We start from the raw sequence: 12,513 nt of genomic DNA on the forward strand, positions 1-12,513 counted from the left end.
TGATGAGAATCTTTCTGAAGCCCACATAGAAAAAAGAAAACTGCTTTTGCATGCGTTCAGGGGAAGGTTGTGTCTCCACCCCCCAATGTAATGCAGGACTAGGCTGTGTGCTTAGGCTTCTTCCTTCAGCTAGATGGGGTAGAATTCAAGGTACCATACCCTTTGTGTAAAATGTCTTTCACAAAGGCCTACCTCCCTTACCCAGTGCATTATGAGTGGTACTCCCAGACCAGGGGACAGTATATAAAGAACAAAGACTTACACAAGGTCTTGTTGCTCAGTTGTTTCAGAGCCCATACAACTCTGTTGCTGCCACCAAGCCTATCCCGTTCAGATTGTCAGTTCTTATAGGAAGTGGCAAAGGTAAACCCAATCCCAGCATTTCCTTATGAATGCTACAAAAGCACCTTCTGAGAAAAGAGATGGAGGGGATTGGATTGTGCGGTGATTCATCATGTCACATTTCCGAAAGGGTTCTTTTCTTAGCCCTCAGGTTAGTTTTCTAGTGTCACTAGGGAACGCAAACATGAGCCCCAGGTAGTATGAACGTCCTCTGATCCTCTCTGCTTATTAGATTTGTGGATGAGCATCTTGCAGGTAGTTTCTAGATAGTGTTGATGCTGGAAAGTAGAATGTGTGTTAGCAAGTGAACTCTACATGCTTTCTTGTAATCTTCTGTACTTGGTGCATGGTGAGAGAGACAGGTGTGAGGGCACAGCTTGCCCAGGACATGCTCCTTCTGAGTTTCTGCCCCAAAGCAAAAAAAAAAAGAAATAGAAAATACACCTGGGATGTCAGAAGATCCCTCACATTGTAGTTAGGCAAAATTGAAATCTTCATGGAAACTCTTTTCTCTTCCAGGATTCCAGAAGAGTCCTCAGGAATCTGACATATCATGGCTGCAGAAGGCTTACAAGACCAGGAAGGTTCCTAGTCCTGGGAATGCCCACTCTGTGAAGGACAGCAGGTGGGAATTGAGAACTTAGAGTCAAGTAGCTCTCAAATACTACTAAATTACCATTACCCTCAGGACACCTGATTCAGTTGCAAGTGTCTGATAATAAATGAACTCTACACACTTTTTCTGTGCTTTGCTACAAATAAACAAACAAGCAAACTTAGAAGTCATACTTCTTACTAAGGCTAAGTTTTTTTACAAACTTTTACTGAACTAACTAAAATTAGATAAAACAATTATCAAATGAAGATTACAACTCCAATTGAGTCAAACCAACAGTTATTTTAAATTAACAATGGATCATTTTATGAAAAATGCAACAGCCAATAACCAAAGCAAGTCATAAGGTTAATTTAGCACATAACCAAGTCTTGCAGATGTTAACCCTGGAAACTTACAAAGGCATTATTTCCTTCTCTGTCCTTCAGGTACTATCTAGACCAGGGGCCAGCAACCCCCAGCATGTGTGCCAGGAATTGATTTACTCTGGCATGAAAGGCTGGAGGTCAGCTTCATCCCTCCTCCCGCCAGTCCTGGGACCATATTATAAATAAACTGAAGGTTTTTTTTTTTTTTTTAAAACACTATGTTTAGGGTTTTTTGCATTGGCCAAGGACAAATGTTGTTTTGCTGATTGCAGGAATTACAGTGAATTCTCTATCTCTTTTGCAATTTGAGTTTCAAACTAAGTATATAAAACATAAAAGTCAACTAGATTCATGAACTACTTGTTTAGTTTTAGCAGACAGCAAAGCTACAGTTGATTAACTTTGCTCTCAGCAGAGACTATTTCTGCTAGCTACCAATAAGAATTATTACATAAGGCTCCTGAGAACATTGATACAGTAAACTCTTGTTTATCTGGTATTTGACCAACCAGAACGCTCAGATAACTGTCACAGTGCTGGCAAACCCTGAGCCATGACGCGGCTTTCCCTCTCTTTTATTTTTTTTTCCAGATAGTCTTGGGGTGCTGCACAAACCTCCTCAATCACCCCCACCCCTTGGCTGAGCAGATTTATTGGCGGGGACGTGGCCATTCGAGAGGCAGCAGGTAGCTCTCTGCTCGGAGCTGCCTGGCAAGTCTGCTGAGCTGTAACTGCTTCTGTCAGTGCCATTTGAGGTGCTCACAGGTCCCTAGCATCCAGGCAGGGAGTTGGCGACAGTGTGGCAGTCAGGGACCCCTCGCACCCCGCAGCCATTAGGAAACCCTGCGCCCTGCACCAATCGGCAAGCCACAAACCTCATGGCAATCAGCAAGCTGTGAGCCCTGTGCGGCAACCAGTGAGCTACGAGCCCATAATCTGTGCAGTGAGCTATGAGACCCATGCGACAGTCAGTGATCCGCAAGGCCCACACAGCAATCGGTGAGCTCCATGAGCCCTTCACCGCACAGCAAGCCATGAGCCCTGCCCTGTGCAGCCATGTGCAAGCCCTGCATGTGGCTCCCGCTGTCCACACTGAAAAGTAAACGGGACAGTGGTTGAGCGGGAGCCAGCGCTGTGGGGCAGAGGAGCTGAACTTTCTTATGCAGGGGGCCCCCTAACCTCTGCCTTTGCTTCCCCACCTACTCTCGATTAACCATAATATTTGCATATTCAGCAACCTTCCCATCCCAGGGTTGTTGGATATGGAAGAGTTTACTGAAATACTTACGCAAGATGAAGTGCATCAACAGAAGCACAAAAGGAGAAATCAGACACCTACTCAGTACTTACCTTAGCCTTTGTCCTTCATTTTTTATTTCCTCTGTCTTTAAATTTGATCTAATCTATAGGCTGCAGAACTACACCTCAGTATTGCTCTGCTCTGTGCTTGGTTGCTGTGGCCCTTGTGTGCAGCTTTAGATAATCAGAATGCTGCAAAGCTCCAGCCACATTCTCAGCCTCTTCATCTGCTACAGGCCTCAAGCCATTTGGGAAATCACCACTTGACAGCTGCACCAAATGTACTACCCCTTTAGGAGAGGATTTGGCTCAAAATTGGCAAAAGAAGCTGTTCAATTTCTACCTTTCCTTCATGGAAAAGAGTCTGTTAGATGTGACAGTTCAGGGATAGAGCAGTGTAAAATGTACAGGTGGAAATGTCTGAAAAGTTGCTTGTATATAGGGGCTATTTTTACTCTCTAATGAGCAAGAATGCAGTGATACTAAATCACATGGTACTTGTAGTTTACCAGATAGATATGTCTTTGACAGTATTCAATATATAAATTAAACATTTGTTTTAATTCAATTAAGCGTTTTTAGTTATCTGATCAAATGCCGAGCTTTCATTCCAGGTTTTAATAAAAACAATAAAAGCGAAGAAAAAAATCACATCATTGCCTTCTGTGTCAACTAAAGGTGGGTAAAGACCAAGTTTTCAGTCCTTTGAGATGACACACAAAACCAAGGTCTTACTGATGTCCCTATTGTGTTTCAAAAAACAAAACAAAACAAGGATCATAAAGGAGCAGTAAAAATGTTTTTCTTCAATTGTTTGCCTTTACATGCTAAAATTTTCCTATGCATTGATATACACACAGTAGTGGATGAGAGTCTGGTTGTGTCTCTCTCAAGCCAGGGTGAGGAACTTGCAGTCCAAAATCCCTGCTTAATTTGATCTGGCCCACGAGAGCTCTCCTGAGCCTTGGCTACCACTGTGGGGCTGGAGCACAAGTTAAAGTGAGGTGGCCCCCAACTGGTTTTTCTGTGTGTCAGTGGCCCCTGACTGAAAAAAATGTTCCCCATCCGTGCTCTGGAGAGTATGTCTATATTGTAATTAAAAAGCGATGGCTGCTTCAGGCTCAGTGGGCTTGAGATAAGGGATGTTAAATTGTGGGGTAGATGTTTTGGCTCAGCCCAAGCCCTGGAACCCTGTAAGGAGCACAATCCTGAACTTCTACACAACAGTTAAACAGTCCCTGAACCCTTGTCATCTCAGCTGGGCCAACCATGCTGTCTCACTCAACGTAGGTCTACACAAAACAGGGCACCACAGAAATTGCAGCTTGAGGGGAGCGTGGAGGTTACAGTAGCTTTAATTTGTACTTTTCTCTTTCTGAGTCTTATATTTTTTTTCAGGAATTGGAGATGCCCCTAGTACATTTACACCCTTGGGGAGCTACTCTAATATGTGACAGTACTCCCACACTTGCTAATGGACCAACAAACTGCCAAGAATCTCAGTGAGCTGTGATCTTATGACTACTTTCCAGAGCGATGCATAAAAGGGCAGATAACGATAACACCCAATAATTTTACAATAACTCAAATGTACTGGATCTTCAATCACCCACTATTAATTTGCAGGCACTCTGGCTACATCTACCCTACAGCGATCTTTTGAAAGACGTCCTTCCAGAATATTTCTTTAGAAATAACTTCTTTTGAACGAGTGCATCCACACACAGAAAAGCAGATCAAAAGAGTGATCTGCTCTTTTGAAAGGGAGAGTCCACACAGCCCCCACTCTTCGAAGGAACCGGCCAGGGATCAAAAAATCAGGCACCACAAGGACTGCTCTTTTGAAAAAAAGGAAGGGCACTTTCGAAAGGAATGCTGCATTCTTTTGGTTTAATTTTGAAAGAATGCCTTTTGTGCGTAGACGCCCTGCTGGGTATTTCAAAAGAGCCCCTTCTTTTGAAAAATATTTAGAAAGACCTTGCTAGTATAGATGCCGCCTCTATGTTGTGAACCGTTGTGTTGATCCTCCAGCAGTTGAAGATTTCTGGTGTCATGGAGATCTCTAAATATTATCTTGTCAGTGAAAGTCTTCTGCTAAAATTGCATCCCTCCATTGCTTTCCAGATGCTGTGTGCAACCTCCATCAACACAGTCTAGTCAGATGGAAAAGAACCAGTCTCTACAGTCTCACCGTGGTCACCTCCATGTGTGCATGCACACGCAAATACACAGACTTTGAAACCTAAATAACTGTCCCTGGAACTGAATTTACTCTTCAAATTGAGGAAGAACACACTGGTTTCTTAGCCTGAAGATTCTCTTTTCTCCAATTTCGCAGGGAATGGAGTATTCTGATTTCTTAAGAGTATAAATTGCAGAATTGATGCAGACAGAAAAATTGTCAAGGAAGACAATTTTTTCTTATGCAATAATTTAAAAAGGTGTCCTGCATTATGACACAGTTCTGAGAAGTGTTCCACACTTGTATCAAACTGAATAAAGCAGTCAATCTCTGAATTAGCAGTCTTATTGCTAACTTCAAATACTCACTAATCTGTAAGCAGAGCACTGTTTGGAATGTCCAATTAAAGTAATGGTAGAGTGACTTATTGGCTTTTCCTTTCCACTGTTTATCATTCTTTCTTAAAAGCTTAAAATAATCTTTTTTCCATACCAATTATGTCCTTTTCCATTTGAAAAACATTGATTTACACGCACAGCTCAAATTAACCTGTTTCAGCTGTTCTGTTTTGTAACAAGTACTGATGTATCACCCTATCACATCAAAATCTCTCTGAACCAAGCTATATCATCCCAGTTCTGGGAACAGTGTTCCTTAGTTAACTATTTTGCAAAGAAAGCATAATACATTGGGGTTTGGGGGGAAACCTACAAACTAGAGGCAATTAAAGTAAGTTTCTAATAATCACAGTAGGACATTTTCATTGAAAGATACTAACAATTGCAAATTAGATTACACTTCTGCATGTGAACACACTGCCACCAGCTCACGTGCTGCCGTGTCTAGATCCTGAGGCTCCTAAAACAGATCTCAGTAAGGTCTGAGGTATTTTCTAGTTTGGCTTTTGATTTAGTCTCCGCAGTGCACAGTTGTGTATTCTTCCTTTGTGTTATCCCTAACTTCAGTGTCAAATGCTGCATATTGGGCCAAGAAAGAGTACTGAGGATTCAGGCTCTTCAAAGAACGGACGTTTTTTTTCCTTCCACTTATTACTATTGTCTCAACACTTGCTGTACTCCATAGATTCCTTGATCTTTTCACAGCACTTCTTGCCTCTCCAAGTGATGACTATCTCAGCTGGACACTTGAATTCACCATCACACAAACAAGGAATTGCTTATGATTGAATTCAACTGGGCTTTGATCTCAAGATGGTTATCCGCAGGCCAGCAAGCCAGCACACCCATAGGAGGGACACCTGTCAGAAATGTTATTGACTCCTGCAAAAGAACTCAATTGCTGGCAAAGTAGTAAAAAATGAACCTCACAGTGCGTGCATGATATATATGGGTAAACGGCTTCTGGAAAAATGGACTTTTGTGCACTGGCGTATAGATCGTACCGCTGAGGCCACATTAGTTTGGTCAGATGCCAGTAGTAGGCATCCTTCAGTCTGCATAGACTATGGATCGCGCCCTTTAAAGTTTCAATTGAGGACTTCATTTACAGCATCTATTGTGACTATGAAGACCCACACGAGAGTGACAGTCCTTGCTGCATCTCTTGCAGATGTAGTGGGTGTCTGGCAAGTCCTTATTGTGCTTTCTGTGCGCTCGCTTCTCCTCTGCTAGCTGGGTCAGATGCCACAGTGGTAATAATCATTGTGCTCTCTGTACACAACAACTTCCAAATGAAGCCTCAGGCCACATCCCCACTTATGTGGGCTGCTTCTGAAAACTTTCACAAAATGTGAGCCATTTTCAATCATCCCTGCCTGTTTGGGGACTGGGGATGCTTTGGGACACAGCTCCCAGCCCCTCTTGCCTATCCCTGGTTTGGGGGGCTGGGTCAGACCATGGGTTTTGTCCCTGCTGCCTGTACTTGGGGGAAGGTCAGGACAGGCTACAGTTCTTGGCCCCTCCACCTCTCTTTGGGGAGGGGGAGCTGGGTAATACAACTGCTTCCCACCTGGCCTCTGCCCTGAGGCTGGGCTGCAGCACTGGGTCTGTCCCCAGGGGCAAGCCAGGGGGCTGGTGGTGTCAGGCTGTGGTGCTGGGCCTGGCTCTGTCCTCGGTGTGAGCTGGAGTGTGTAGGCTGAGCCGAGCTGTGACGCTGGGTTAAGTGCTGGGCTGAGGTATGGGGGCTGAGCCGGGCTGCAGTGCTGGGCCTGGCCTCAACTCCAGGTTGGTTCGGGGGTCAGGGCTGGATTGCGGTGTTGGGCTCAGACCCAGAATGAGCTGGGGAGGGGGCTGGGTCCATGGCCAGTCAGGCAGTCTGAGGATAGGGTGTGGGGGCAGGGTTCTTGGGTCCAGCATGAGGGGCAATATTTGGGAGGGCAGCGGCATGGCTGGCGTTACTGGTCCCAGTGTCTAGGAGGCAGAAGTGTCCCTGCAGGGTATTGGTGCAGGGTGGGTGGGGACGCATTTACCTGTCAGGTGGCCAGCAGGATGGTGAGCCCTGTCTCCATGTGGACACTCTTTTCCTGCTGCGGCTGCCCCCGGCCGTCGCTCTGAAGAACTGCTGTTCCCTGTGTTCCCTGCCCCCAGTTATGAGTCTGAGCTGTCCCTCCTCTCACCACCGTCCCCTTTCCATGGTCTGGAAAACAGGGGATATCCTTCACGTCCCACTTTCCAGGCACAACCAAACCCTGACCTTAGTTTAAGTTAGCCTAGAGGAAGAGGAAGCTGCATAACAAATTTTGTGGTTGTAGCTCTTATGGTTTAAGAGGAGTTCTTGACCAAACGTTATGCAGACAAACAGAGAGACTACAGTCCCGGGACTGCAGGGATGATATTCAGCATTTTCAGAGGGGCTGCTGAGATCAAGATAGACCATGACATACTAGGCTCTGCAGTCTCCAGGGTCTTTAGACTTCCTTAATAAAGATAAAAGAGCCATAACTGTGTTCAATGTATGATACAACTTCCATCTCCTGCCTCTTATAGTTTTATAGGGGGATAGTGGAGTACTTCTACGCAGTAAACCCCTAAAACATGAGATTTCAAGCTGCACTTAACTGCTGCTAACTTGAGTTAAGTGCAACTCTAAGCTGCTCTGTGGCCGTCTGCCCACCCTGCTCTCCCAGCTAGGGGAAGCTGGGCAGGCAGCTGCGGTGGTGTAGTTTCTCCCCAGCTCCCCAAGCTGAGGGAACTGGGGCACAGACAGCTGCGGTGGCACAGCTGTCTGTCTGCCCAGCTTCCTCCAGCTGGGGGAAGCCAGGGAGAAGCTGTCCCTGGATACCAGAGCAGCAGGAGCCAGGAAACTGTTGCCTGGTTCCCAGCTCCCCACCTCAGTGGGAGCCAGGAAACTGACCAGTAACTTTCTGGGGCTCCTGCAGACAGAGAGGGAGCCGGGAAACTGACCAGCATCCGTTTCCTGTCAGCTGTGGGGAGGAGCAGTGCTGGTCTGTTTCCTGGCTCCTGAGTAATGCAAAAATTCAATTTATGGGGAGGTTGCCAAGAATGCAACTTACCTGTAAGTTGAGGGTCTACTGTACAGCCACTCAGGGGAGATTCAAATGCTGTGCAGCTGACTAGCAGAGTGCTCACCGGTAGCTTTTTATGTTTCTACTTACATCACATTCTACACATGGATGGAAAAGATTAGAGGGAACATTTGATGGAAGGTCAACATAAAGGCCAGAACAAAACCCTAGTAGTTTCAAACACCACCCAAACACACCTCATTTTTGGGAAAGGGGCTGTGAAGGGTTTGACCCCTGACTTTGAATCTTTCCGGCTGGCAATGCGGCACCTCCCCTCCCATGTTCCCTGTAAGCTGAGTGCTTGGCAGCCCCCCAGGAGAAAGTGACAGGCAGTCCGCAGCTGGCAGAATGCTTCCATGGCTGGTGCCCATCCGCACGTGTCTCAGTGCACACAGCAAAATTTATTCCGCACGTGAATGAACACGTTAAAGGGGGCATTGCTCCCCGCCCTGGGAACGCCCTGCAGCAACCAACCGCCCCTGTGTGGAACTAAAACCTGCGGCAAGGGAGGCCAGAGGGCGCTGCCCAGCCTGCAGGCTCTGCACCTCCACGCACCCCGCCCTGCTGGGCTGAGCCCTGCCACGCGCGGCCAGCCCCGCCAGCGGTGCCCGCCCCGTGACCCAGAGTGCCAGCTACTCCCGGCTTCAAACTGCCGGCCCGAACCGTGGCTACCATCAGCCAATAGGCGTGCGGGACACACAGAGCTCCCGCCAATCCGGAGCGCTCTTCTTTCGCTGTCGGCCTTCCGCCGCCGTTCCTTGCCTTGTCCGCGCCCCCTGCAGTCGTGGCCGGCGCTGCTCCTCGGAGCGGTCTGGCAGCCTGGCCCTGAGTCCCAGCCACTGAGGATGAGTCCCCGCGTGGCGCAGCGCGCGTCCCGCCGATCCCGCCCTAGTCCTTTCATCTAGCGACTGGTGAGGAGGGGCCGAGTGCCGCCGCTGTGTCCGTGGGGCGGCGGGGAGGGACAGGGGCCCGAGGGGAGGGGAAGGGAAGAGACCGGGGTAACGGGGGTGGGACAGACGGAGACCGGCGCAGGCGGGGCTGGGGCCGCCCGCCTGGGGAGGGAAAGCAGTGCCCAGGCTAGCGACATCGCAGTGCGACCTCTCCCCGGCCACCCACCGACTAGTGGCTTGGCGTGTGTGTAAATATTCATGTCCCAGACGCAACCCCTGCCTGGCACTGACTCTCCAAAACGCATGAGAGCGACCCCAGGAGGAATGTGGGCAGCTGTGCTTATCCCCACAGTAGCCAGCCTGGCGAGCCCTCTCTCCCCCTTCCTGTGCTCTTGCGTTATTTATTCTGGATCTTTGGCAAGGGCTTCCAGTGAGGTTGGCTTCAAAGTCCATGTATGGAAATGGTCTTGGAGTAGTACCAAAGTGATCCTGTGGCACCTTAGACTAACAGATACTTTGGAGCATAAGCTTTTGTGGGCGAAGACCTGCTTTGTCAGACGCGTTTTTGGCCATGAAAGCTTATGTTCTAAAATATCTTTTGGTCTGTAAGGTGCCACAGGACTTCTTGTTGTTTTTGAATATAGACTAACTGAGCTACCTTTCTGATACTTACCAAAGTGATGAAACTTTCTAAAGGAGTTCAGAGAACCAGTGACCTTTCTGGCTTATGTTCCTTCACCTTTTCTTGATCACTCCTCTTTCTACTGAGGATAATGGTGTAGCTACCTGTCTTGATACAGATAAATAATTCATTTCAGATAAAAGTTTCCTGATAATGGATATTTGGCAGTGTGTGTGTGTACTGAACTTTGAAATTCACATGTTAAGTGGGCAACCCCCCCCCCAGATAATTTTAATTTCAATGAAACATTGAGAAAAGTATTGTTGGTTCACCAGATTGTATTATAAGGTGTGAACACTGAGGTACAGAGTTAAATCAAGGACCCAGTATATGATCCCAGTAAATGAGGGATGCAGGAGTAGTTTTAGTGACTGCACAGTGAATGCCTGTATGTATTCAATTACACAATGTTAAATCTGAATAGTTTTGACCATATCCAAATGTACCACATACAACATTCCTTTTTATATTTAAAAGGCTTCAGCATCTGTATTTCATTAGTTCTGACAGATGGATCCAATATGTATAAAATAGCATCATTTCACTTGGGGTCAGTCGGTTAATTAACTGTGCTCCATTTTGATGTTTTATTTTGTTAGGAATTAAGTACAGACTCATGGCATTCATTGACAATGATGAGATTAGCAGCTAGACTAAATAGTGTTGGACAAGTGGGCTAGAGCTACTGGGATTTCATTCTTCCTCTTCTGCAGTAGTAAAGGCAGAGAAAAGAGAAGTTACATGGTGACAGAACATAGTTGCACCATTTTATCCTGGTGTTGGTTTATGTGTGTAGGTATTAATATACTTATATGGGTAAGCTTTGAGTTGGAAATATTTTACCATGATGTAAAGCTGTTCTATGTACAGTAGTCCCTTGAGTTGTGCAGGGGTTGTGTTCTCATGCGCTGTCACATAACTCAAATTTTGTGTTAGTTGGGGGGTAGCGTTTTTCCCCAGCGGAATGCACGTTCTGCAGCTGGGGAAGCAGCAGGGGCACCTGGAGCTCCTTTTGAAAGGTAAATCCTGGGGCGGGGCGGTTGGGGAAAGTGAAGGCTGGTGGTGGGTTGGGGCTGTGGGAGGGGGCAGGGTTGAGCCTGGGGTGGGTTAGGGCTGCTGGGGGTGGAGTTGAGCTGAAGCCGTGTGTGGGTGCATCAAACTGGGACTGGGAGGTTGAGCCAGAGCCATGCGTGGGCAATCGTGAGCTGGGCTGCAGGGGTTTGAACTGGGGTGGGTGGGTTGAACAGGAGTGGGGGTGGTGAGCTGGAGCTGTTCATGGGGGGTGTGAGCCAGAACTGTGCTTGGGTGGTGAGCAGAGATGGGCATTGAATTGGGGCCATGCAGGGCCGGGGGTGTGTGTGTGGGTTGAGACAGGCCAGGGGGAGCAGGATTTTGAGTTGAGTTTAACTCGCATTAACGCAAGTTAAGAGCAACTCAAAAGTGTGCATTTTGAGGGTTTACTGTCCTGTAATGACATGCTCTGTGATTTCTGCCCCCCCCGCCATTAGTGACTTTGTTTGCTTTCAAATGGGATTTCTGATTTTTATTTTCCCCCCAGATTTGGTATTGTTTTATGAAGCAATTTCTATAGCTACATTTCTAATAATCACAAAACTTGATATCTAAACAACCATTTGCACAACCTGAGACCCAGCAGGACAATGCTTCTGTGTAGTTAAGTAGTTTAATGTTGATCAAGCTACGAAAAAAGGAAGACCATTTAAAAGATTATGCAAACAGTTCTTAATATTAAGAATGGGCTAAAAATTAATACCTTTACTTTGGATCAGAGAGTATCAAGATATGTATTATGTTATTCTAGTGCATAATTCTACTTTGGAAAAAGTTCATAATTATAGTGAAATACTGGAAAATGTTTTTGAGGACTAAAAACTAGTTAAATAATAGAATTTCAGAACTCTAAGATGCTTCAATTAAAAAGCAAACTGTTGGGAACTTGGACTCATGAAGAATGAGATTTAGGTGTGGCTCTTGGTCCCTTGCTCCTTATGTTGGCAGTTATTACGGGGAAGAGCAACATGCTGCTGTTCCTTTCCATAGGGCTAGATATTCTGCCTCTGCGGCACTCCTAGTGTTTGCCAAACTAAGAGAGAAATTAAATTTCAGAATAATTAGATATCAAAATGACTGAGCATAACACGTTTCATTAGTGTGTAGATCAGGGGCCCCTTCACTGATGTGGCCTCCAACTGAGACTAGTTGATTTTGAGGTCTCTTCCTAGGCTCTGGGGTGGGGCCAAAATAAGGGGCTCAGTGCAGGGGACAGGGCAGATGGGGAGTGGGCTGGAAGGGACGTGGGGATCTGAGCAGAAGACAGAATGCAGGAGTGGGCAGTAGGCAGGGGTCTTAATCTTGAGTATACTAAAAATATTTCTGCCATCTTCCAAATTGTGACAGGTATGTTCTCTATCAAAAATGCATCAACATTTTTCTCCTTCTCTAATGTTAAATCTTAAATGACTTTCAGAACTAACCCAAGAGTTGTCACGATTAAAGAAAATATGAATAACTTATGTGTAGATAAATAGTGTCTGTCCGAAGTCATCTTGAATGTCACACCTAATGAAGAATCTCCATCACCTGGAAAGTATATATCACCACAGAAGATGTTACCTCATCCCCCTTGTCT

At 46.4% G+C, this 12,513-nt stretch overlaps 1 protein-coding gene across 1 annotated transcript in view; it reads left to right on the forward strand.

Moving 5' to 3' along the window:
* Nucleotides 1-9,022: 9,022 nt before the first annotated feature.
* Nucleotides 9,023-12,513, forward strand: part of IBTK (inhibitor of Bruton tyrosine kinase) — a 111,306-nt gene continuing 107,815 nt past the window's right edge. Inside the window, exon 1 of the mRNA XM_074990977.1 lies at nt 9,023-9,202. The gene's annotated coding sequence lies outside the window, so the exon portion shown is untranslated. The remainder of the gene's footprint in view (nt 9,203-12,513) is intronic.

The sequence above is a fragment of the Carettochelys insculpta genome, chromosome 3 (assembly GCF_033958435.1).
Source record: "Carettochelys insculpta isolate YL-2023 chromosome 3, ASM3395843v1, whole genome shotgun sequence".
NCBI lineage: Eukaryota > Metazoa > Chordata > Testudines > Carettochelyidae > Carettochelys > Carettochelys insculpta.